This window comes from Anthonomus grandis, unplaced genomic scaffold (assembly GCF_022605725.1).
Source record: "Anthonomus grandis grandis unplaced genomic scaffold, icAntGran1.3 ctg00000340.1, whole genome shotgun sequence".
Lineage (NCBI taxonomy): Eukaryota > Metazoa > Arthropoda > Insecta > Coleoptera > Curculionidae > Anthonomus > Anthonomus grandis.
Genome location: NW_026088469.1, coordinates 25,710 through 51,349, shown reverse-complemented (window position 1 = coordinate 51,349; position 25,640 = coordinate 25,710). Strand labels below are relative to the sequence as shown.

Below are 25,640 nucleotides of genomic sequence, written 5' to 3'. Positions count from 1 at the left end.
GCAAAGTTAATAAAACAATAGCAAGCTGATTTTATTAAATAAAACGCCCTATAAATTTTCTGCGAGATCTAAAGACCTTTTTTCCCTGATTTCAAAAATATATAGATTGTTTATATTTGGAAGGGCTCTTTTTAAATTATTCAAGTCTAAAATTTTTATAAATTAAAATCGTGTTCGCCAAGTTGATCATGGAGTGCCGAGACGTTCTGCATACGTCAACGTGACATATGTGTCGTTTTAATTTAGACCAACCTAACTCATAAGAAAATGGGTTATTAAGAAAAAAAAAACTTTAAGTAGTTTTTTGTTTTTAGAGAACTTTAAAAAAAACTTTAATTAAATTAGTTAAAGTGAAGTCAATTAAAATTAAGTTAAATTAGTCGTGATTTTCCAAGGTAAGAAATTTAATTTGAATTAAATCGATATAATAACAATTGATATGTCACGTTGAAGTATGCGAAACGTCTCGGCACTCCATGATCGGCAATCACGATTTTAATTTATAAAAATTTTAAACTTAAATAACTTAAACACGGTTTTTTTTTTGCAACTCTTAAAGATAATACGAAAAAAGTATGCAACTTTTGTATAAAAAGTTTTTCTCTATCACTAATATTTCTCTATCACTAATATAACCCCTGTATAGGGGCTCGCAAATATAAAAAATGACCCTGTACATATATATGTATGTAGTTACTTAACATCTACAGTATATCAGGCGGGTAATTGTTAACACCATTTACTGCTATCAATTTTTTTTTAACACATGGTGTTGAAAATTGCACTTTTCATAACTTAAGAAGGCTTTAGAGCTAATTCTGCTAAAAATAGAAAAAAAACCTTAGAAATCATTTAAAAAGTTTAAATTAAAAACGCGAAATGGAAAATTGAAATCTGTTTTTTCTTCATAACAGAATTAGCTTTAGATCCCTTTTAAAGTCATAAAAAGTGCCATTTTCAACACCTTATATTAAAAAAAATTGTATGACATTATGATACATGAAAATTTTAAACATTTTATGTAGAATTTAAAAATGTGTTGACTATAGGGAGGTTCGTTTACAATAACTAAGGTTTTGGCATGTTTACATATACCGGATTTTCATATCCCATGGAAATCAAAATGATTGTTATTTTGTTTTAAATCGCCCTTCATCAATTTATTTCAAAATCACTTAATAAAAATAAATGATACAACAAAACGAAAAAACTTAAAAGAAAATAGAAATACCTAATAGGAACGTAATTAGGAACTTAACGAAAATTCTTATGTAGGTAGGTACATACCTACATATTAACAACATATAGTTTTAAGCTAAGCTTTAATGTCCAATTAACCCCGCTCCTTAAGTTTATCTTCAACGAATATATTAACTTTTTTCTTATGTAATTTTAACACTTTTAACACTTAACGAAACGAAAAAACCTTAAAACAAATTAATGCCGGCCGATTGATTGAAGGACTGAAGAATGAATAGTTGAACACCTGTGGCACTGGGAATTATAGCAATGCTGCCAAATCAAATGTATCTTAAAGATTACACCGCCAATTAAAAAAGTTACGTTTCCTTTTTCCTTACGCGTGTTATTATCAGGATATTAATTAAATAAATAAAATTAGAACTTATGCTGATTGGGCTTATTTTTAAATATCCTATTAAATCATTTTCAATTAACAACTTTATTTGATCGACTGCAAATTTTGATGCATACCTTTACAACTGTTTAATATTGAATCTGGCAACATTGACGCTAACAACGAAGTTCTAGCAGAGAAAAACAAACCACCGAGAAGGGACAAAAAAAGGGACAAAACAAGGAAGAAAATGCCTTTCGGTATGTTTGTGGCTATATTATGAAAAGAGCACTTGAAGTTCATATTAACTGTGATACCTGCACCAATTTCGGCAAAATGTGTGATGAAATGGATATAAATAGATTATTTCTTCATTTTAAAGCTTATAATTCCAGTATATGTAATTTTGGTGGCTTACAATCTCCTCCAGAAGAGTTTATTTCTTAATATATATTTAAATTAGAGGAAATATTCAATTGTAATGTGCATAAACCAGGGAATATCTAACAATTTATTTAACATAATGAAAACTATTAATTATGAACACCCTTATGCACATTTTCCAAAAACCTTTATCTTAAAATTATTTATAAGGTTGAAAATATTTTACACCATTAAATATAATAATAGGGTCTTAAAAACAAATAAAGATAAAAATGTTCGAAAACTAAAAATTTTGCGGAATGTATAAATGTACCTAGGTTTAATTTAATTATTGCCAATGTATTTTTGTGTTTCATTATACAATGGGCCAATATTATTTCCTCAAAAAATTAAAGTTTGTTTAGAAGATTTTTTGTTTTCCATTATTTATCCTAAATGGTAATTTTTATAGTTGGCACTATACCAGGTGACACAGGAAAAAGGGAACACGCAATAACTTTTTTATTTTTCAAGATAAACAAATGAAATTTGGTATGTCAATAGAATGGTTATAAAGGCATATTCTGACGTATTCAATTGTTTTTGATCACTTCCGGTTGAACCGGAAATGACAAGAACTTTCTTATTTTAAATGGGACACCCAGCATATTTTTCATACATTTGTTTATCTTGAAAAATAAAAAAGTTGTTGCGTGTTCCCTTTTTCCTGTGTCACCCGGTATAGTTTAGGTATACCTATAACTTAACTATACCAACAGTAAAATAATGTAATAGTTTTGATTTCAAATTCCCAATAAAATTTTTAATCTATTAATTGTCGTATTTCTCTCCGTGTACGGAACTATTAAATTGCCAAAACGATTTTTCTCCATTACTTTATATGTAGCGTCAGTCATTTAAGCCCGCTCAAGGGCACCAAAATTGAACCCCAGAAAATCAACGGTAAATGCGGGTTTTGTCGCTTCTCGGTGGTTTGTTTTTCTCTGGTTCTAGCGGCAAAGGCAAGGGCGTCGGGCGCGTCCTCCTTTATACACAATTGTGTATTATAACTACACAATACATGTTTTAAAATTCTATAATTGTGAAGGGCTATTAGCAAGAATCTTTTTTATTCTACACAATTGTAAATAAAATCAACACAAGCCAGAATAAAAAATTTATTAAAAATTGTAGTAAAAATATACTTGGTTATTAGATTTTTTACCAAACTGCATTGGATTTTAAAAAAAATGTGGAATATTTATACACATTATCTTAATAATTAATATCCACTTATGGTGTATTAATTTAATATGCAATAATTGTATGAAATATACACATTAAAACATATACAAAATGCCTGAGAATTTTTATACAGGACTGTGAGATATTATCTAACAATTGTGTATTAAAATTAAACATTTTTTTTTACACAACAAAATGTGAAAAAATCCATCCGGATTCTTCTGTGTGATTGTAGCGAAAACTACAAGATCATTTTGATATTAATTATATATTATTTGCTTATAGATTTGTAACGTAGACCAACCGACAATGACTAATTCGTGGCACCAGTTTCCATATTAACGTCTCCAATGATGTCTATGTTCTACTCGACGGACTCTACGGACAGTCTGTTGTGTTCAAACGGTTCTACCTTAGATTGTACACCATGTGTCTGGAACTTATCGGCTTTACCTGCCAGCATTATAGGTAAGTTAAGATTCTAAATTTTAATTAATTCCAATTATTTCACTGTTAATATTTATTTTTAATGTTTGTGGATTTGATCGGACTTTCCTTCTTATAATATCGATTTATCCCGTTTATTATATTTTTGTTTGATGTAATTTCGGTAAATATTATATGGCATGTGCTCAAATAAAAATTAGAGAAAAAGGATTTTGTTTATTTATGATACGTGATATCATGTTATGATCAAATAATACGCAAATTAGTCTGTTCTACTCACGTTTAATTACAATTTTATTACTCGGTGAAAGTCACTTTAACCATCAGTTTTAGCATCAATAGGCCAAATAAAAATTTGAATTCATCCCAAAGAAAATAAGTGAGTATATCTTAAAAATATAATTTTATATCAGGGTTTAATTAAGAAATTAACCAGATTTTAATGTTCCATGACTTATAAGAAATGGCGGTGAAATGTTGGTGGACTTGATTATATCAATATGAGAAGCTTATTGGACTGTGAAACGCATCTGGTCTGCTCTGGCCATGCTATGTCCTGATTTTTCCTCTCTTCTGTGTGGTAATTTTATCCACATGTATCTGTGGATAAAATCTGGCGGAAGAGCCAGAAATAATTTGTAAGGATGGCGTTTGAGTATATTGTGTAAGAGGGAAGAAGAGTAAGTAGTCGAGGCAAAGCATTGGCTAGAGGTTAGAGAACTGACAGTTTTTTTATTATGGAGAAGACAATTTGTTATGAAATTCTTTTTAAATTCTTTTTAAATAAAAAGAGTTTAAGTTCCAACTTAGAGTTTGCGATATGCAGTGGTCCTATTCTCCGTTGCTTAAACTGGTTCAAAGATTTGATATTAATAAGTTTTGGTTTTGGCATCAGATATTTTGTAAGTTGTTGTCTAATTTTTGATAAATTTGGTTTTCACCTTAGATTAAAAGTAATAGTAAGTAGTAGGTTTGAATTCTTTGAAGTGGTATTTGTCTTGTGAGAGTATTTGGGTTATTTGTGTAGGTCGATTTGGTTTTTGCTAGGAGATAATTTTAGAGCAGGCTATTAGAAAAGTATATCTTTAATCTGGTTAATGTTTATAAATGTATGTTTGGAGTAGCTATGTATATAACGTTTCTTATAGTTTGCTGGGTGTTCTTTTTTGAAGCAGTCATTATCAAAATGGTTTTCTTAACATTTAAATCATCTGGATTTCGAAAGAGAATGGCCCCATTGTTGACAGTTATGACACTAGTGAATTCTGTCATTGCTAGTTATTTGATTTTATTTTCAATATTGCAAATATGATCTACTTCATAGATTTTTAATTGATTTCACTTTTCACACAATATAATTAAAACTTTTTGTGGTCATTCACTTGGCTGGTGGCCGGGAGCTTTGTTTTTAATTTTCCACACTTTTGCTTGAACGCACGTGTATTTTGAACACTGTCATTTTTTCATTCACTAACACATCACTTTTTACTAGAACGACTAATATGCTGTTCATACTACAATACATTGTCAACCCAACTATAGTCAAAATCGCTCTTATCGTGCGGGTGTATGGGATTATCAACGACAAACTTTTGTAGTTACGTTTTATTTCAATTTGCGCAATAACGTTTTTTAACTCCAACGCGTCAGATAAACGAAACAGATATATGCAGCGTTAATGTATCAAAAGAAGATAAAATGATAAATGTCAGTGGTTCTAAAACAATTACTTTCATAACAAACATGCCTGTCTCGTTTCGATTGATGACTTTCGATTCGACTTGACTTTATTTGTCACAAAATAATTTAAATTTCAAATTATGGAAAAGAAAAAGCCTTTTTGTGGATTTCTAAGTCCTCAAGCCAAAAAAATGGTACTTAATGTTATTAATTACTTCGAGAACGAAAAAGAAAATAAAGGGTTGCCTAAGAATGTACAAGAAAAAGTAGCTAAAGCGCTTGGAATTGCGTTTAAGAATGGTGCAAAAGGTTGTATATGAAAACAAGAACAATCTTATTCTCAAGAAGGAAAAAAAGTGTAAAAGGAAGAAGCCGAAGACTGAAGATTTAAGTGAATGTGTAAAAATTGAAGTAAGGGATAGGATTTATGAACTATATAGGCTAAAAACAAATATAACGCTGCCATTTCTGAGGGATGTTTTAAAGCAACGCGGCACTTTGGAAATTGGACTTTCTGCTTTATCAAAACTAATTAAAAGCATAGGTTTTTGCTATAAAAAAGACTGCAATAGAAGATATTTGTGTGAAGTACCAAATATTGTGAGCCAACGAATAGGATTTTTAAGACAATATACACAAAATGAAAAATCAAAGTTAAGGAAAGTGGTATTCTTAGATGAAACTTGGATATTTTCAAACGGGAGTGGAATAAAATCTTGGCAAGATGAATCTGTGAAAAGCGTTAAAAGAAAAAAAGGATGTGGTCAGGGAAAACGATTTATTATTTTATATGCCGGGTCTTCAACGGGATTCGTTCCAGGTGCAAGTTTAATTTTTTCTTCTAAGTCTAAAAGTATGGATTATCATGACAATATGAATTGCGAAATGTTTGAAAAATGGTTAAAGGAACAGTTAATACCGAACTTGCAAGAACCTTCCTTAATAGTATTAGACAATGCGTCGTATCATTCAAGAATTTTGAATAAACAACCAAATGGAAGTTGGAGAAAAAGCGAAATTTATGAATGGTTAGTAAAAGAAAATCAGAATCCCTTGCCATATATGCTAAAATCCGAACTTCTTTCAATTGCAAAATCGCTGAAAAGACCAAAAATATATGCTGTTGACGAAATAGTACGTGAATATGTTTAATGCCATTAAGCTTATATGGGCAGGGTCAAAATCTTATTATGAGAAGCATGTGGGTGCTGGGCTTAGATCTGACCAGGTTGAAGCTGTTTGGAATGAGGCATTGAATCACATCACAAAGGAGTATTGGCGGAAATCAGTGGATCACACAGAAAACATTATTAGAACCTGGTGGAAGAGAGAAAAAGTACTCGATATCCAAGTTGAACCATTGATCATTGCTCCATTTGAAGAAGATTCGGAAAATGACGAAGAATTTTCCGACTCTGTTAGTGATAATGATAGTTATAATTAGTTTCTTTTTTTAGTCAAATTTGTTACTTCTTTTTTACACATTCACTTAAATCTTCAGTCTTCGGCTTCTTCCTTTTACACTTTATTTCCTGCTTGGAAATAAGATTGTTCTTGTTTTCATATACTACCTTTTGCACCATTCTTAAACTAATTCCAAACGCTTTAGCTACTTCTTCTTGTACATTCTAAGCAATCCCTTATTTTCTTTTTCGTTATTAAAATAATTAGTTTTCTTTTTGCATTTCGTTTATTATTTAGGTATGATTAAAAAGTACAAAAATTTTTTTTGTAAACAAAGCTAAGTAAATAAATTGGTGAATGCGCTGGGAGATAGATATGCCCGGCGCATTCTCCATTTTTTTAATAGTTAGTTTCAATCTTTTTTTGCCTTGTTATGTGTAAATAAATAAATATTCATAAGAAAATGACATTTTAAAGAACTGTCGTAGCTCCCCTCGTATTTATCTTTTTAAAAAAAGCTAAGTAAATAAATTGGTGAATGCCCTGAGAGATAAAAATGCCCGCCGCATTCACCAGTTTTTTTTTTAGTAATTTTTTATCTTTTTTTGACTTTTACCTAATATAAAAGAAAAGATAACACAACTTTTTTAATTTTCTGTGCATCAACGTATAGATTGGGTCGAACGACAAATAATAAATCATAAAATTAAAATGTCATTTTAAAAGTGAGATTGTAACATGAACTTGCCTTTAAACAAAGAAAGTAGTTCTCTGGTCTTTGACTGCACTGCATCACACACAATACAAATTAATTGTTTGTTATTATACCAAAATTTATAGTTTTCTAATAATTATTACAAAAAAACGCAATCACACATAAACAAAGAAGAAGACAAGATCAAATAATCGTTAAAAATTAGACGCTGTACCCTAAAATCGACAAATTAGTATGTTATGCACACACATAGGGTCATGCTAAATCGTATACTAATTTCTCAAAAATTTAGGTAACAACCATTTTTAAACGAAATATGTACAATTTTAATGAAGGGCTAGGGAGGCATTTTTGCTCTCATAAAAAAATATAAAATGCTTAGATTTAGATATTATTGCGTAAAGAAAAATTGTTATTGATAATTCCGTCTATTTCGAACAATTTTTCAAAAAAGAAAAGTAAATATTATGTCTGGCAACTTAGCAGAATATCGGGGATTCTAGGCATATACCGATGAGGCGTATACCCAACGGGCTTTATACTTATGGGCTTTTTCACGTCATGAAAGGAAATAACCAACGTATGTTTTACATGTCGAATCTCGGATACGTAGTATTCCGCAGACATTTATACGGCGTTAAAGGCATCACGTCAGTTAATAATAATTATGATCTAAGGTGTATACGCGGCTTTAATATGTCACATGACGGCGTCCAATGTATTGTCAAACTCTCAAGGAAATAACATTTTGGCTGCCACTGATTTTTCAATTTGATTCATATTACGTGGTGACCTTTGAACCCGCACGATAAGAGCGAAGGCGACTATATTAACTAATTACCAAAATGAATATAAGAAGCGTTTTATTGGAATTTTCTCCTTCAAATTAATTTTTGTTTATTCAGCTTCCCGAAATTTTTTCGAACATCTGCTTCTAATATTTGAGATTTTTGCCTATATTATTCTACATTTTTTTCAATATGAATAAAAACAAAAATAAATGGCTGAAAGTTGAACCAGGAACTTTTTTCTTAAATTAGTCCACACCAGGCCATGTCAACCCATTTATGAATTCAAAAACTCGACATCGACATACTCGATAATTGGTTTCAAAATTAATCAGATACTCTAACCTTACATTACGTTTTAAGCTTGTTAAGATCGAGCAGGTTAGGAACGGCGTGAAGACTTTTCTCCAGAAATGAAAATGCCAATCTTTTTGTCAAGAGTATTGCATTTTGATTTTACTCATCATCATCAGACTCTTACACGACATAGCTTTGATGTTTAACAATAACTGAACATTGTTAACAATGATTGAACACCTGTATCTCAAAATCTAATCATTCTTGGATAGAGGTTTATGGCGCAAACTTGCTTATTTTGAGGCCCTCTACAACCCCTTTAAGTTTGTCTTACTAATTATAAAACATATATGATATTGTGCCAATACCAAAAACGAATATTGTAAAGGGTTTTAGGAACTGAAGCCCCATTTCCATTCTTCCAATATGATGTTGCTTAGTTGACGCGATTATTACCTTACCAACATTTTCCCAAATAGATCAAATGGAAGGGGGGGTTTTATTGAATGGCCAGCAAGGTCGCCAGATTTAACGTCATTGGATTTTTATCTATGGGGTTATCTAAAATCTAAAGTTTATTTTGATAAACCTGAAAGCTTAGAAGAATTTGAAAAATAGAATTAGAACCGAAATACAACAAATCTAGCCTCACATAATAAGTATAACAAGAATTTAAATATCGACATGGTTGTTGTCAGGAAGTTAATGGTTACCAATTTGAATATATATTTTAATTTTTTTGTTATGTTTTTTTTTTATAGACTGTTTAAAAAAATTCATGGTTATTTATAAAAAATGTAACCGCAAATTTCTTAATAAATATTGAGGTTAGGTATAGGACATGATCTACAAAATATGCTTAAAATTTTATACAGAATTAAAAAATAAAATAAAAAATAGATGTTTCTATTTAAAAAAATTAAATTGATAGTCGTAGCTCATTTTTGGTCCAACCTGTATACATGAATTAATCATCAAAAAAAATAAATAAAAATTAACGTGTCCGAGCGTTTATTGTTCGAACAAACCCCTGAATTTTAAATGAATTTGTTCCAACTTGCGCGTCTTCACTGTATAAAATATCAGTCCACGCATTGTTTTGCAAAAGTAAAATCAAAGGATCTTTTCTTATTTTCTTAAAACAGGATATCATCCTCATCGGCTTGCGAGGATAACTCCTTAGTCTGTTTCACGAATTATTTTGAAAATATCCTTATATTCTGTACCTCATATTCAATTACATACGATAACATAATCTATAATACCTCAAAGTGATATACGTCTGAAAATTGAAAAATTTTTTCTCTCGTATATTATCACCATTCTTAATCCTTCCAACCCTAATAAATACCTTTCTGAAAATTAAGGATAATTTGTTATTATATCACAACTGCCCATTCCCATGCAGCACACCCTTAAATATACGAATTCAAAATTATCTCTATCCCAACTTGCCCCCACACAGTCATATATCTTACCCTCTAAACTAACCCTTTCACTCCCGATGTAGCTTGAATGGCGCCCTAATTTGAGCCACTATTCTCACGAACCACGAACTGAAAACAATTTTATATATTCCTTTCTGTAAGCTCCTTTGGAATCCTCTTTTACTTATCGATTTATATGCGGATTGACGGTATATAAACTAACGAACTCCTTATTGTTAGGATTATTAAAATTCTGGTAGTTGATATCGAATTGAAAAGAGTGACGTTTTCTATTTATTTTAGACACAGTACCAGTTTCGGAAGATCCGAGGACGGAAATGTTAAGAAGATACTCATACGGCGTGGCTCTTCCATCGATATGTCTGTTTGGAATTGTCGGAAATATCTTCAATCTTATTGTACTGACGAGAAGAAATATGAGGGGGACTGCTTATATTTACATGAGAGGTAAGTCTAGATTTAATGTGCGTACTTAAGGAAAAACTCTTGTAGTATAGTTAAAGGAGCCATTTCACAAAAATTATACTGATCATTTTAGAAAAATTATTTTGAGAAATATTTTCCACCTATTTAGAACACTGTTTAAAAAAAATGGTAAAGGAAAAAATATGTTGAGTTTGAGAAATAAATACTCCTGTATAAAATTTAATTTTATGCAGAAAATATAAAATTAAGGACATTTGATTCTGCCGGTTTTCAAATATTTGTAAATGTTTAAATTCACCTATTGCTTTGGAAAAGCTCTATTTTTATGATTTACTAGATGTTTCTCCTGACATTTAAAGCAATTGGCCTTCTCATATCAAAATAACTAAATATTTTAAAAATTACCGAACTGCCGTCAGTTATGAAAATAGGATAAAAAGTCAATTAAAGAAAAAAAGTCAAAGTTTAATATCAGTGGTACCATTTATTTTCTAGTATTTTCACAAATTACAAAATAGTTTTACCACTAACAAAAACCATTTATTTTACTCTCAATACGTATTTCACTTACGAAGATGCTAACTTTTATGTATGTTAGCATCTTCGGGAGAAGATTAAAAGTAAACTATAAAACTTGATAAGTAGCCTTATATTCTAAAGATGTACCTAATAGATAGCTTACATTAATTTACTTAAACCAGTTAATACTAGTAAAAAATTAAATTTATATGAAAGTTTAGCAATATTCAAAAATTATAAATCTTAATCAATCAATTTAAAAAAGTTTAATATTGCTTTTTCTTTTCTTGACTCTAACTAATATGCTACCTATGATTCATGTTGCAGATAAACGTGTTAAGTATATATTCAAATAGCTATTTATTTTAGATGACACTTTTTGAGCGATCCTTTAAATACTTGCTTTTTTAACAATTAATTTTTATTTCTTTATTACTTTGATTGTGGTTTGAAAAAGTTTTAAGATAATTCTATTCCAGCCCTGCTTTGAAAACTAATTTTTTCTTCATTTTTTTTCACATATTTATTTTTTATTTCATTTATTTTTTATGTTACTAATTCTTTAGACGTTAAAACGGTAGCATATTAGTTTATGCCACGTGAATCAGCCGTGATTCACAGGAAAACTATTGTAATTATGCCTGGAGCTCGCCGGTGATGGCGATTTAATTTAAAAATTTAATTTAAATGGCGATGGTAATTTAAAAAGCGTGGCCTGGCGTATAAAATGTAATGATTAGCACACGAAATTTTTGTATAAATGGTTAAATGCAAGGTTTTTTATTTTTTGTCGAACAAAAACAAAATTTATTTTTGAAGATATTTTTATTAGGAAAAATTAAAGACATTTTAGAAGCTCAAAGTACAGATTAGGTATACAAGGTACATAGTTTTTAAAAGCATAATAAAAATAATTATTCTTTTAAGCAGACATGACAATTGGTGAAACAAGTCACGCAGTAGTACTTATCGCACTGGATGCACTTCCATCTAGTTTGTGCAGAACTTTTAGCTGCCACAGACCTGCCCTTTTCTTGGGATATTTGGGAATAACAAAATCAGCATCTTCGCCGGTTAGCAGTACCGACGTCTTCCAGAATATGTTTCACTCGATTTGCGTTTATTTGTAAATCTCTTCGCTCATTTTGGTTTTCTTGTGAAAGATGTAAAAGGAATGTAGCAACTTCTTCTCTAAATGCTGTTATTGTCATTTTTTGTCCAGTTACTACCCTAAACAATATGTACGCATTTACCATAGCCACTTCCAAAAGCAATTCCACTGCAATTTTTCGGTACCATTTAATTCCCTTTCTCAAAGCTGAGGAATATGCTTTGATTTGGTCCGATAAATCGATAAAAGCTTTACATGTATTATAGTCAGCAACGACATCTGGGTTCTCTATATCCGCATTACGCCGTGTTGGTACTTTGATCATTTGACCAGTATGCTTGGTAGATAAAGTAAAGACATCCCGTTTCTCTTGCCATTTTGTAATTAAAGCTCTTGTATTACTCTCTTGACTATATGCTTCGCCTTTCTTTAGCTTTTTTTTTATAAGGTCTTTTGGATTATTCGTACGATTTTTTCTAAGCGTACCTACTAAATGAGTTTTTCTTTCTAGTAACTTGTGAGCCAGCTCCATACTTGTGTAGTAGTTATCTACGTAAATGCACCGCCCACAGTCCAAAAGTGGTTCGCAAAGGTTCATAACAACGTTAGTTGGCACGCTTGATCCATCTATTTTTTCTTTGCCACAAGATATTTTCAGACGATAAGTATATCCTCTTTCAAGACATAATTTGTATAACTTCACGCCGAACCTATGCCGTTTATTCTTGATGTACTGCATGAAAGCCAGCCTTCCACGAAAAGGAACAAGCGTTTCGTCAACGCATATTTGCTCTTTGGGAATATAGAACTTTTGAAAATTCTCTTTCAGCTGGTCCAAAAGGGGTCCAAGTTTGTATAATCTATTAGAACTATCAGCACTTTCATTACCTTGAAAGTGCCAATTTGCCAATAACAACTCAAACCTATTGCGTGACATCATATTTGAAATTTGGTTTACATAAATTTTCTTTTTGGACCAATAGTCTGCCAATTTAGGTGCACGAAGTAAGCCTATCCAAATTTGAAGACCGATAAAAGTTGTAATCTCCTCAGGATTATTATCTTTCCATTTATTTATACGGGACCACTTTATAAGTGTTGATTCTTTTTCTGCGCAGCGAAACGATTAGTTTCCATCACAATGTTATTTACAACATTGTCATCCACCATCAGCTTGAAAAAAAAAACAGGAGGCTTATCACTGTGTTGAAATAAGTGATTTACAATACCACTTTCAGGAATATCAACTGAAAAGTTCTTTAGGTATTGTCCAGTGCCTTCTTGCCATATCAATCTTGGAACAAGTTCCTCATCATCTGAACTATCTAACTGAAACTGCTGAATAACTGCCTCTATGGTCTCCGAAATTGCGTTATTCTTATTTACGTTTTGGAAAAATGGTGGATCATCAGCTCTGTTAAGAAGTTGCGTACTGGAACCTTCTCCATCAACACCTGGAAATCCTAATGAAGTACGCATGTTTATTGTTTTCTTTTCTTTTAATAATGGCTCGTTGCTATTTTCCGAACTACATGAAGATGATGAAGACAAACTATCAGGTTCATATTCATCTGAGGATTCTCCGAAAGGATTGAACTCTTCATCAGAAAATATCTCGTTCATCAGCTTTTGAACACGCTGCTGTTCTTTATTATAACTATCTATCTTTTCAAAAAAATTAGAATTAACTTGGAAAACAAGATTTGCGATAAAATCTTACCTTAGTCAATAATAAAGACCGCTAATAAACAAATATCAAAACACACACCTTTTGAAAACACAAGTTTTTAGTTCTTTACTGTTTGACTGATCACACATAAATGACGATAAACAACAAGAATAGGCTAGTTTTGTTTTAAATCAAGTATGATTCACGTGGCCTACTGTGCAATTTTCGTCAGCCAGGCCTTATGAGACACACTTGATTCATGTTCAAAAACACAATTTTTGACAGGTATTGACAAGTAATTAATTGTGGATCATCATTTTTATTATTTTGGAAGTGAAACAAATAAAAAATAGCTTTTGGCTCGTAGGGTAAAAAAAAATTGTATTGTGGCAGTTAACGTGTTAAAATATAGCGCTAATTTATGAAGAAGACCACACATATGCATTCTTGCTACGTATGGTTATTAAATTTTAAAGTAAGAAATTAGATTTTTTAATCATTTTTATTTAGATATGTCTTGCATTAGTTCCTAACAATTAGTTAGTATAATTTCTTACTTGCAATATCAATATTATAAAAGAAAAAAAAACGAAGTAGTTTCGTTTTCTTGTTCAGATTTATCAATTCACTTGAGCATATTTTTAAATAGTTTTTTTTATCCTTTCATTCTAGGTAAAAAAAAATCTGGAAATGCTTAAATCTTTTATAAGAAATAGCATTGTCACAGAACAGCTTCACAATTAATCTCCATAGTTTATATAATATAAGAATTATTATACCCTGATGAAAAACATTTAAAAGCCTGAAATATAATAAAAAATGACTGAACAAATGACTGGAATAACTTAAAAAATTAGGTCAAATACCTGGAATAAATTGATTTAATTTCAAAAGTAAGGAATAAATATTATTTGTTTCATGGATCATGTGATGGTCAAGACCGTTCGGTTCTCAGTCCGACCTAAAAGGTTATAATTAAAATCGCTAGATGACAATTTATTCGATTAACGGAGATTTGGAAAAAACATAAAAATTAGTCAGAAATATTCTCAATTCTATTCTCAGAAAATTCATATTTCAAATATTTTTTTCATTTTATTCCAGGTATTTCGAATAAATTTTTTATGTTTTCCAGGCACCCGGAATTATATTTCGTGCCATTTTAGGAATATTCTTTTTACTTTCATATTTGTTGAACAATTTTTTTACGTTATTTCAGGCTTAAGAAATAATTCTGGAATGCATACAAGAGTTATTTAAAACGTTTGGAATAATATAAAATATTAGTCTAGAAAATTGAAATAAAATTAATAATACTTCAAATGCCTGGAGTAACTATTCTATTATATAAGAATGATTTATTCATACTGACTACATTATTTGTTCACTATTATAGTATACAGGGTGGCCATTTGAAAACGAAACAGAACCTATTTTGGGTCCCTCAGAACAATTGCGAAAAAATCCTCGGACCCGTCAATTTTTGATTCAAGAGGGAACCATTTTTTTGCTAGTTTCGCCCCCCTGAGGACAAAGCCCTCAAGGGCCCCCAAAATTTTAAATTGAACAGGGGGTCGAGTGATACCTTATTTTGAAGGTATTTTTATGTGGATTATAACCCTTAAGTTTTAAATCGTTACTATTTGCTTAGTCGATACAGGGGCTAATAAAAGTTACAAAAACATGTCAACATTTTTTTTGAAAAAAAATGCTTGTAAATTTAGCAGTTAAATAAATACAAAAAATTTTGTTCTCCTACATTATGAACCGTACTTTCTGTTGTTTTTTTTTAATACCCGTAGGTATCTATGCCAATTCTGCAAGGGAACTCTTGGTTATTGTTGAGACTGTTATTATAGCAACATTTTGAAGTTTAATAGTGGTTGTCAATTACTGCTGTCAGATCATAGTGTGTCAAACAAATAGCTCTTTAAAGTTAGTTAGTTACAACATTGAGTGTGATAATGGTTTATTCACTTGCTGAACGAGTTGAAATAATTTCTCTTTTCTTTGCGAACAATGAAAATACAACATACAACACCCTAATCGACAGGTCCATCGCAAGTACATTTTTGAATTGGTTCAAAAATTTAGGGAAACTGGGTGTGTAGCTAATAAAAAGCGCGAAATGGATAATCCAGTAGTGAATGAAGCTTCAAAAGTAGCTATTTTAGGCCAAGTTTGTGCAAGATCCTACACTGAGCATAAGGAAGTTATCAACCGTGTCTGGTATTAAGAGAAGCAGCATTCAGAAGTTATTAAAAAAAAACAAGTTTCATCCGTACAAAATGCATCTCGTACAAGAAGTAAATGAAGACAATTTTAATAGGCGAGTACAATTTTGTGAAACTATATCTGAACAAGCCGCCAATGATCCACATTTTCTATTTAATGAATGTTTTTCTGACGAATGCTCCTTTTTCCTAAACGGTACTGTGAATCGTCGGAACTGTCGCTATTGGGCTGATTCAAATTCCAGAATATTTCGTGAGGTGCATACACAACATCCTGAAAAACTAAATGTTTGGGCTGGCATTTTTGGTAAACATATTGTAGGCCCCTTTTTTTTACCTGGCAATTTAATAGGAGAGATGTACCTGGAGTTATTAGAAAATACAATTCATCCAGCATTAGTGGAGATACTAGAAAATAACAACGAGTACTTGGAAAATCGTCTAGTATTTCAGCAAGATGGGGCGCCACCCCACTATGCTGCAAGTATTCGTCAATATTTGAACCAAACGTTTCCAGGACAATGGATTGGAAGAAGAGGAGCTATTGAATGGCCTCCTCGTTCCCCGGACTTAAGCCCGTTAGATTTTTTTATGGGGCCATTTAAAAACTAAAATGTATGCCAGTCATCCAACATCGCTAGACCATTTGCGACAAAGAATAATTAATGAATGTCGTCAAATCACCCCAGAAATTTTGCAAAATGTATGGGAAAGGTTTGAACAAAACCTGTATTATAGTATGGAAGTCGAAGGCCAACATTTTGAACATTTACTTGATTGATTTTATCTTTAAGCCCTTTATTTAAAATTATACTTTTTAACATTTTTTTGTAACTTTTATTAGCCTCTCTATCGACTAGGCAAATAGTAACGATTTAAAACTTTAGGGTTATAATCCAAAAATACCTTCAAAATAAGGTATCACTCGACCTCCCGTTCCATTTAAAATTTTGGGGGCTCTTGTCACCCCCGCTAGGGCTTTGCCCTCAGGGGGCAAAACTAGCAAAAAAATGTTTCCCCCTTGAATCAAAAATTGACGGGTAATCAAAATTTGACCCAAAATAGGCTCTGTTTAGTTTTCAAATGGCCACTTTGTATAACTACTAGAATACAGGGTCTCCCAAAAATATACCGACAAACTTCAAGGAGTGGTAAAGGACATCAAAACAAATATTTATTGTCTAGTAAACATATGTCCGCAAATAAGGCGTTTGGGCTCTAGAGCAAAAAAACTATTTTTAGTACTAGTATTTTGCTTATTAATTTAACCGCTGTTTGCAGTGCAGTTTGGTCATTTTGTTTATTAAAAAATTAAATAATGCTTACAGCAGTTGCTTAAAATGCCGACCATTTGCTTTAATGCAAGGATTGCACCGTAGGGTCATTGAGTTGTGAACTCTTTGGAACATTTCTGGAATCGCCTCTATATGGGTACAGATAGTCATTATTCTTGCTAGCAAACCTTTCTCATAATGAAGGGATGTTTCGTAGACCAAACTCTTTAGATAATTACAGGAGAGATCAGGAGAACGCGCAGGCCAGGCAACGGGCAACCTTCCTCTTTAATCCATCGTTAGGAAAATCGCTGATTTAAATACCGGCGCACGTTTGCACCAAAATGTGGAAGTGCCTCGTCATGTTGAAACCACGTGTTATTTGTAAGGTTTATAGGGGTGTTCCCAATAATCGAAAGAAAGTATTTTGTATAAAATGGAGGTAAATATATGTATTCAGCAACAAATAAACAATTGTGTTAGAAATATTGATGATAAATAAAAGTTTCATGCACTGTAAATCGCGATTCAGTTAATGCGCAAAATAATAGTACCAAAAACAGTTTTTTTTGCTCTAAAGCCCAAGGGGCTCATTTGCGGATATATGTTTACTAGACAAAGAATATTTGTTTTGATGTCCCCCACGCTTAAGTTTGTCGATATATTTTTGAAACACCCTGTATGTTTATTAAGCTTATGTATTAACTGCAGATTTATGGACAAATTTCCCCTATCTAATAGTTTATTGAAATTGCCATCAAACCTTAAAAATGAAAATAAAATAAAATCCATACTTTAAATATATTGTAGGACATTTTTAGTAATCCTAACGTCCAACTGGTTTTTAAGTTGTACTTAGCTGAAAGAAGTGAAGTGGCTGTGTTGCTAAAGTACAAAACAATCAAACGAAATATATTTAGAGCAAATATTTATTATTACGTTAGCAGAGTGCTTTCGGCCTATGATCTATCATCAGTGCTAACTGAACGTTAACTCAAGGATCGATTCTGGGACCTCTTTTATTCTTGCTATATACTTCGGATCTTCCAGTCGTAAAGAGCTCTGAGGTGTACCAGTACGCTGACGATACTCAGTTAATTCATTATTTCGATCCAGATGACATAGAACAGGTTTCTCAGTATAAATAGAGACCTAAACTTAATCTTGCGCTACTCGAAAGAACAGAATATTAATGCCAATAAGACTAACGTTTTGCTAATAAAAATCGTCATGCTAACGTTGAAAAAAATATATACATTCAAAATATGATAATAACCCCTTGGCTTTTGCTGAGCGCGTCAAGATTCTAGGTCTAACTATTGATTCTTCTTTAAGATTCCAAGGACATATTAGTGCTGTCTTGCAGAGGTGTGGTAAGAGGAGAGTGTGGTATTCGTTTGCTCTATGCTAACAAACATATTTTAAATTTTAAGACTAGAAAAACACTCTCAGTATCGTTAGTGTTATCCATTTTAAATTACTCTTTTGTCGTTACTATCCTTGTCTTGATAAAATAACCCAGCAGAAACTGCAACGTGTACAAAATACGTGTTGTCGATTTGTGTGTAATTTAAGAAAATTTGATCATGTGTCTATAGATATCTATCGAAAAGGGCAAAAATGTAATTTCTTCTTAAGTTTTATTTTCTTACATTTATGTATCGGCTCTATAAAAACCAAAAGCCAAAATATCTGTTAGAGAAATAAATTCCAAGAAACGCGATTCTGATAGAGATATAAGACTCTGATATTGCCACAACATAGCACAGCTCTTTTCTCACGTAGTTATACTTATACATTGCCGTAATAATTTATACTTACATTGCCGTAAAAATGATTATAAAAATTTGTTCTTGGATGAACAATTGCACAATTAGTTTTTTGTTCTCTGCGAATTTACAAATGTAATTAATTAATTTGTTCTATGCTTAATTTTTATATTACTATTACTGCTTGTTTGTCAAAACATTTGTAATTATTATTATTAGGGTTTAGAGATAAAAGTAGCTTTAGCTAATCTTCGCCTTTTTGGGCAAATGTAACGTCATGTGCATTTGATACCAAATAAAGACATATTTATTTATTTATTTAACGTCTAACTTTTGTAAAAATTTTCTGGTCAATGTTTCTATACCGATCAGTGGCCACTATACTTTTGATAGGTTTGTACAATGCTGACTCTGAACTGAAATTGACAGTTACATGATTCTTACCTATTTTAATGTTATATTCCAAGGCAAGGCGATAAAAGTGTTGTCTCTCGTGACAAAAAGTGGAATATCTCAAGATAGAGCCAGAAATTTTCTATCAAAATTGTATAATATCGCGTCATAAAAAGTAAAATATTACGAGTGAATCCAAAGTCCTTATATCGCACCAATATTTCGTTAAAATTACGCGAGAACTCGGCCGAGTCTGACGAATTCAATTTTAGGTTCAGAACATAAATTATTTTATATCCCTATGGAGTTAAATTGCGTAACGATTTAAACGCGTTCTTGGGAGAGTTATAAAGAGAAGAGATTATGCGCCTACAGGTGTTTTGTGTTATTTATATTAATCTGGGCTAAAAACCCATGTATTTTTTCCATTAAAGGATTCTCCCAAAATTAGCTGTGAAAATCATAATAGGTAAACCATCTAAGAAATTTATCTCTTCCTTTTCTAAGTAAATCCCCCGGAAATGTTAACTTAAACCCCTTTAGAAAATCGAGTATGCTCGAAGGAAACCAAAATAAGACTAAGAAACCGCACAATATGGGAAAAAGTCTCATTCGCAGCCGTCCATTTTATCGTTTTAAAAGGCTTGCACAGTAATTCAATTCCCCCGAGGGTATATTTGGGGAGCAAACAAGGCCGAGAAGAATAAACCGAATAAACGTTACTGCTACCTTTGTTTGCAGTTAAAGTCCGTTCCCAATTTCGCAACTTCATTATCGAATGCACTCGAAATTGGGAGTAAAACTCTCGACGCTTTCGTCGAAATGCAAAAGTAAGTAAATTGAGTCACCAAATAAAAACTTTTGCTTGTTATGGCTTTTGTGAATTCGACCTCGATTCCAATTCGCTGCATCTATTCTCGGCAAAATGGGTATTTCTTGTCTTTTTGGAAATTTGGTTACTTATGGGATTGCATTACTTTAAATGAATTATTTTAAAGCGGGTCTCAAAAGCATTATTTTTTGATTAAATTGCATGAGGATTTAAGAAAACATGACAAATTTAAGCAGTAATATTTTAAATATTTATTTAGAGTAATATTTAAACGTATGTAAATCGTATGTAGGATCATCCAAATGTGGTTTTATAAAAAAGTATCAACAAACAACGACAGGCATTGGAAGATAACGGGGGTATTTGCATCTACTTCGGCAGTCAAACTGCCCTCAAGGCGAATCAGAAACCCAGGACCGGCTCAGCGCTAGTCCAGGAATGCAGAAACTCATTGAAAAGGCTTGCAGCACACAGGGAAGTGAGACTGATGTAGGTCCCAAGACACCAGGGTGTCGAGGGCAACAGGATGAAGTACTAATAAGACAAAGTTCCGTTTGGTCCTTGTAGGCTCTGAGCCGTGTCTCGGTCTTAGCAAAAAACAAATCTCACAGGCACTTAATAATTGGGCCTGGGACAAAACAAAGAAGAATTGAAGAAGGACAGAAGGATGTAGACATGCTAAGGAAATGATACCAGACTATGACAGCTCTAAAGCAAGGCGACTGCTAACAAAGACCCGACAAAGTATCAAAGACTTGGTGGGATTCCTGCCCGGGTCAGTTTCAGTCATTACAGTCTAAACAGGCATCTACACCTTCATGGTATAAGAAAAATCCCACTCTGTTCATATTGCGGTAAAGGGGAGGAAACTTCATACCACATGCTAGGTATCTGTGATAGGTGGAGTAGCCTAAGATGGAAAACATTCTGAGCAACGACACTCCAATGGGAAGATCTTAAAGATCTGGACTGGGACCACGTGCAAGCCTTTATTAAAAGGACGGGCCGACTCAGTGAAGACTGCGCATGGACCGAGTGGAGGCGTAGAGGTGGGTGATTCTGGGGTTGGCGAAAAGGGACTGTCCAGGCCTACTTGCCGAGCTCTAGCTCCCTTACCCTTACTACTACTACTTGACTTCCCCCCTCCCTCCTCCCACAATGAAACAGGCACGATCTCCAGAAATAGCAGAAAAAGTCATTCAAAAAATACAGCAAATTTATCATAATTTAAGAACACATATTTTCTACACATTTGACTAAAACTTTATTATACTTAATATTTTTTAATGATGTTGGAAGCAAATTATAAGACTTTGGTGCTAAATAGTCAAAGAATTTTTTATTTGCATTTTTTAAGTTAAATGGAATTTTTATGTGGTTATTGTGTTTACTTCGAGTATAGTATGCTATTTGTTATTGAAATAATTAGAGAAAAAAAAAGAATTTAAAGAAACTAGGAGGATTAGAATATATGACATTTATTGTTTTATTTATTTTTTTTTATCAAAACAAGCTATTGTGAAACAGGTACATACATTAATGAGGTAGTAAACAAGGCATTTGTCCCCTTATATCAACTCCCAAGGATAGTCGGCAGGAAGTGAGGTATAAGGCCTAACGTTCTACACTCTAAGCTCTACACCGCTATAAATAGTTCTACAGTATCGGAATGTTTAGTAGTGGTGTTGTGGGGCCTGCAGAATCTTTACTAGAAACAATGCCATACCTTAACATCAGTAGTATCAGATTAATAACATTCAAAATGCAAATGGGGTATATCTAGATCTAGTTTTTAGTAACAATAGTAATGATACCCTATCATGCTCAAATGATCTTTTAGTTAAATGTGATCGACATCATCCTGCATTGGTGATTTTTATAAAGTTAAACAATTTTGAATCTGTTGATTATTGTGAAGAAATACACGACTTCAAGAATGCAGATTATGCAGGTCTTAACAGCTACCTTCTTGATGCGGATTGGGATAGTTTCATTTCATCAGTACCATCTAATGAGTTCCCTTATTGAGAAGGTATCAGAGATACGTGATCTTGGGGTGCTTTTTGATTGCAGACTAACTTTTTCAAAAAATATTGAAAACCTGTGTAATGAGGCTTACAAAACGTTGGGTTTTATTAGGAGGCACACTCATGATTTCAGCAGTATTGATTCCATCAAACTTCTGCATTTTCATTGATTCGCAGTCAACTTGAGTCGAATTCATGTATATGGTCACCTTATTATGCTAAATATATAATGTGTCTAGAAAAAGTTCAACGTAAATTCATAAGATACATTGCTTACAAGCTTAATATTCCTTGTATTGATATTAATTATAGTGAAATGTATAGATTGCTGAACATTGAAAAGTTGGAGACTCGACGTAAAAACTGCGATATTGTCACAACATACAAGATTCTTAACAATGTAATTCAGTCTCCTGAGTTGTTATGTCAGCTTAATTTTAAAGTTCCTCTTACTACAGTGCTCAGACAGACTAGATTATTCTACCTTGAACAACATCGAACACTGTATGGTGAAAACTGTGCAATAGGTAGAATGATGATTAACTCAAATAGTGTCAGTATAGATTTGTTTCATTGTTCTCTGAGTTCACTTCAACGAGTTTTAAAATCTGCTTAAGTGCAATATAATTTTATATCTTGACTTTGCTTAAAGTGTGTCTTCTTTTCTATTGCAGTTACTCTGTTTTAAACCATTAATGTCCTTATATTTTATTTAATTTTATTGAGGTTATCTGTTATCTGGTATTTATGCTAGATATTTAATGATAGTACTAATACTTCAAGTGCTTTATTGCGATATAAAATCTTATTTTGTTGAACATTTTATATACTATATTTATTTTGTAAATTGGTTAATTACCATAATATATATACTGAATACTGAATACAGTGATACTAATGTATAAATGCATGTCCTGTTGGACGGCGATTAAAAAGATGCATGATGAGCAAAAACTGGTGAAACCACTAAAGATTGGTGGCCTGTCTTCGCATAATAGGTTAACACTATCCTAGGACTGTCAAACCTTACTGTGGATTCAAAGAGAGGCTTTGAATCCACAAGAGAAGCAGGAATACGTTTAACACTTAATTAGTGGAAAAGATATAGCCTATTTTCCCTTTCGGACTATAAAGCCAAACAACAGAGTATAGCTAGGTAGTTCTTACCATAAAAAAGATTAGCCAAGCATATTGGGTAAACCTCGTAAGGATTTGCAAATATATTGGCACACATGCTCCGAAATGGCTTACACGGGCCTATCAGGAGCCGAAGTGTACTGATATAACACCCCTCAATTTTTTTTTGTTTGCATGTGGCGTTTAACCATGTAGCCAGTTACAATTTTTATATTGTATTTGATTTGCCATTATTACGTATCGCGTATTTCTAACTGCTCTGATAATTGATTTAAAAATATTCTTTATCCTTTATGCAAATTATGTATTTTTTTAATGTTATCTTATTGTTAATATCTAGATATATCTAACTTATAGAACGGTTCTTAGCTACATTATGCTATCCTAAGAAATTTAAGACAGTGAGACACACTTCACGCCGCTGGGGTCTATTAGGGCGACTTAATACAATACAAGGGATATTGACCACGGAAACATAAGGGAATGAGACTTGCAACTAGGATAACTATTCTAATTAAAAATCTAAACTAAATACTAAGTCTTACATTTCTAAGGAAGGTAATTAGATAATTAAATATTTTTGCATTTTCTAGTGCCAATAAATGCATAATAGTAAATGGACTAGCCACTTTATATTTCACGCGTAAATTAACCACTAGCATCTCGATTTCTTGAGTATATTTTTTACATTCAAAAAATATGTGATTTAGGTCACCTGCAATATTACAATTTGTGCAAAGATCAGTAGGTAATATAATATGCCAGTATGCAGAAGGTATTTTTGGAACTAATTTGCAATAACTTGTTGCAGATTCTTTGCAAATATTTTTCCAAATATCATTCCACTTAACATTTGTATTTTTCCCAATTACTGCGTTTATATCAGTGAGACAAAGAAGATCAGGTATGTAGTTGCCGACGGCAACACTATTTTTGGCTAACTAATCTACCAGCCCATTACCTTTAATACCAGTATGAGCCTTAACCCATAGAAATGTAACTTTTTTGTTAAAAAATGATAAACGACGTATAAGTTTTTTGTTTTCCCATATTATGGGGTTAACTTTGGAAGACCAAGCATACCTCCTTTCAATACCTTGAAGAATAGACATAGAGTCCGATAGTATAACATAGTTTTTATTACTGTCTTGTAAAGCAAGTTTAAGTGCCTCTCTAATTGCAATTGCCTCAGAAGTAAATATGCTACAGTTTTTGTCAATTTTAAATTAATATTGAATGTCTAAGTCAGGGATGTTTATTGCTGCTCCATTGCCTTCTTATCTTCTTCAAGGATGGGCTGAACAAGTAAAAGGAAATCAATTTGACCAAATTGAGTTCCGGGATACCGTGCAATGTAGGGAAGCGGAACTTCTATTAACCTCAACGAAAGCGAAGGCAGTCTCACTGCTTTTTTGGACAGGGGAACAATAGCGAACTTAAACTGGAGTCCTAACAGATCATTGTAAACTCAACCGTCAACTATATCTTTTAGGTATGTCTGAAAGCCTCTGTGTCCTAGATGAAGCCTACCAAGGAGCCTTTTTATAGGAAAATTCTACAGGTGGGCTAGGCTCGGTGTTGCAACTATGAGATCTCAAACACCTACTACGGAAAAAAATCGATAAAATGGACCAAAAAGCTCATTTTTTTTTTAGGAAGAAAGGTTGCCTAGGTAGGGTTATAGAGGACGGTCAACAATGACGACGAAGGCTACCAGGGTTTGCGGAAAGGGACTTTGAAGTTTTCGTGCTGGACTTTGGTCACCCAAGTTACTACAAGTACTTGTATTTTACAGTCTTAACACTAATATTTCTTGTCAAAGTTGCAATCTATATATACTCATTTTAGGGAAATATTTATGAAAATCTAATTTTTTACTTCAAAATTAAAAAAATGTTTTCATCCTTTTCCATGAGTAATTATTTACTACCTTTTCTTATTTTAAAGCGCGAGTGCTAAGCTTGTAGTAATGAAATTTAAAGTGGCAACGGGGCCGTTACCCTCTGGAGAACAACTTTCAACAAATTGTTTTGTCTCTCGTAACATGCCCAGTCCAAACAAGACACGACTTTGTCCTGAATTAAACTTATCCAACTTTTAAATTGGCCTTTTGCAGCTTCTTTGGAGGTAACTTTATAGTCATTTATTTCTCTACTAAGTAAGTGCAAAAGGTTTGTTTGGGAACTACATGAGTAACATAGTAATTCTTAGAAAATTGAATCGTAATTTACAAATGAGATCAAGAAAGAAATAAGAAATAACATATAGTTTAGCACAGCCCGTAAA

The 25,640-nt window shown here is 32.3% G+C and overlaps 1 long non-coding RNA gene across 1 annotated transcript; it reads left to right on the top strand.

Moving 5' to 3' along the window:
- Positions 1 to 226: 226 nt before the first annotated feature.
- LOC126749593 (uncharacterized) lies at positions 227 to 25,261 on the top strand. The gene is made up of 5 exons (XR_007665162.1): positions 227 to 395; positions 3,470 to 3,652; positions 10,246 to 10,410; positions 24,646 to 24,915; positions 25,010 to 25,261. It is a non-coding gene; the product is annotated as an uncharacterized LOC126749593 (long non-coding RNA).
- The last annotated feature ends 379 nt before the right edge of the window (positions 25,262 to 25,640 follow it).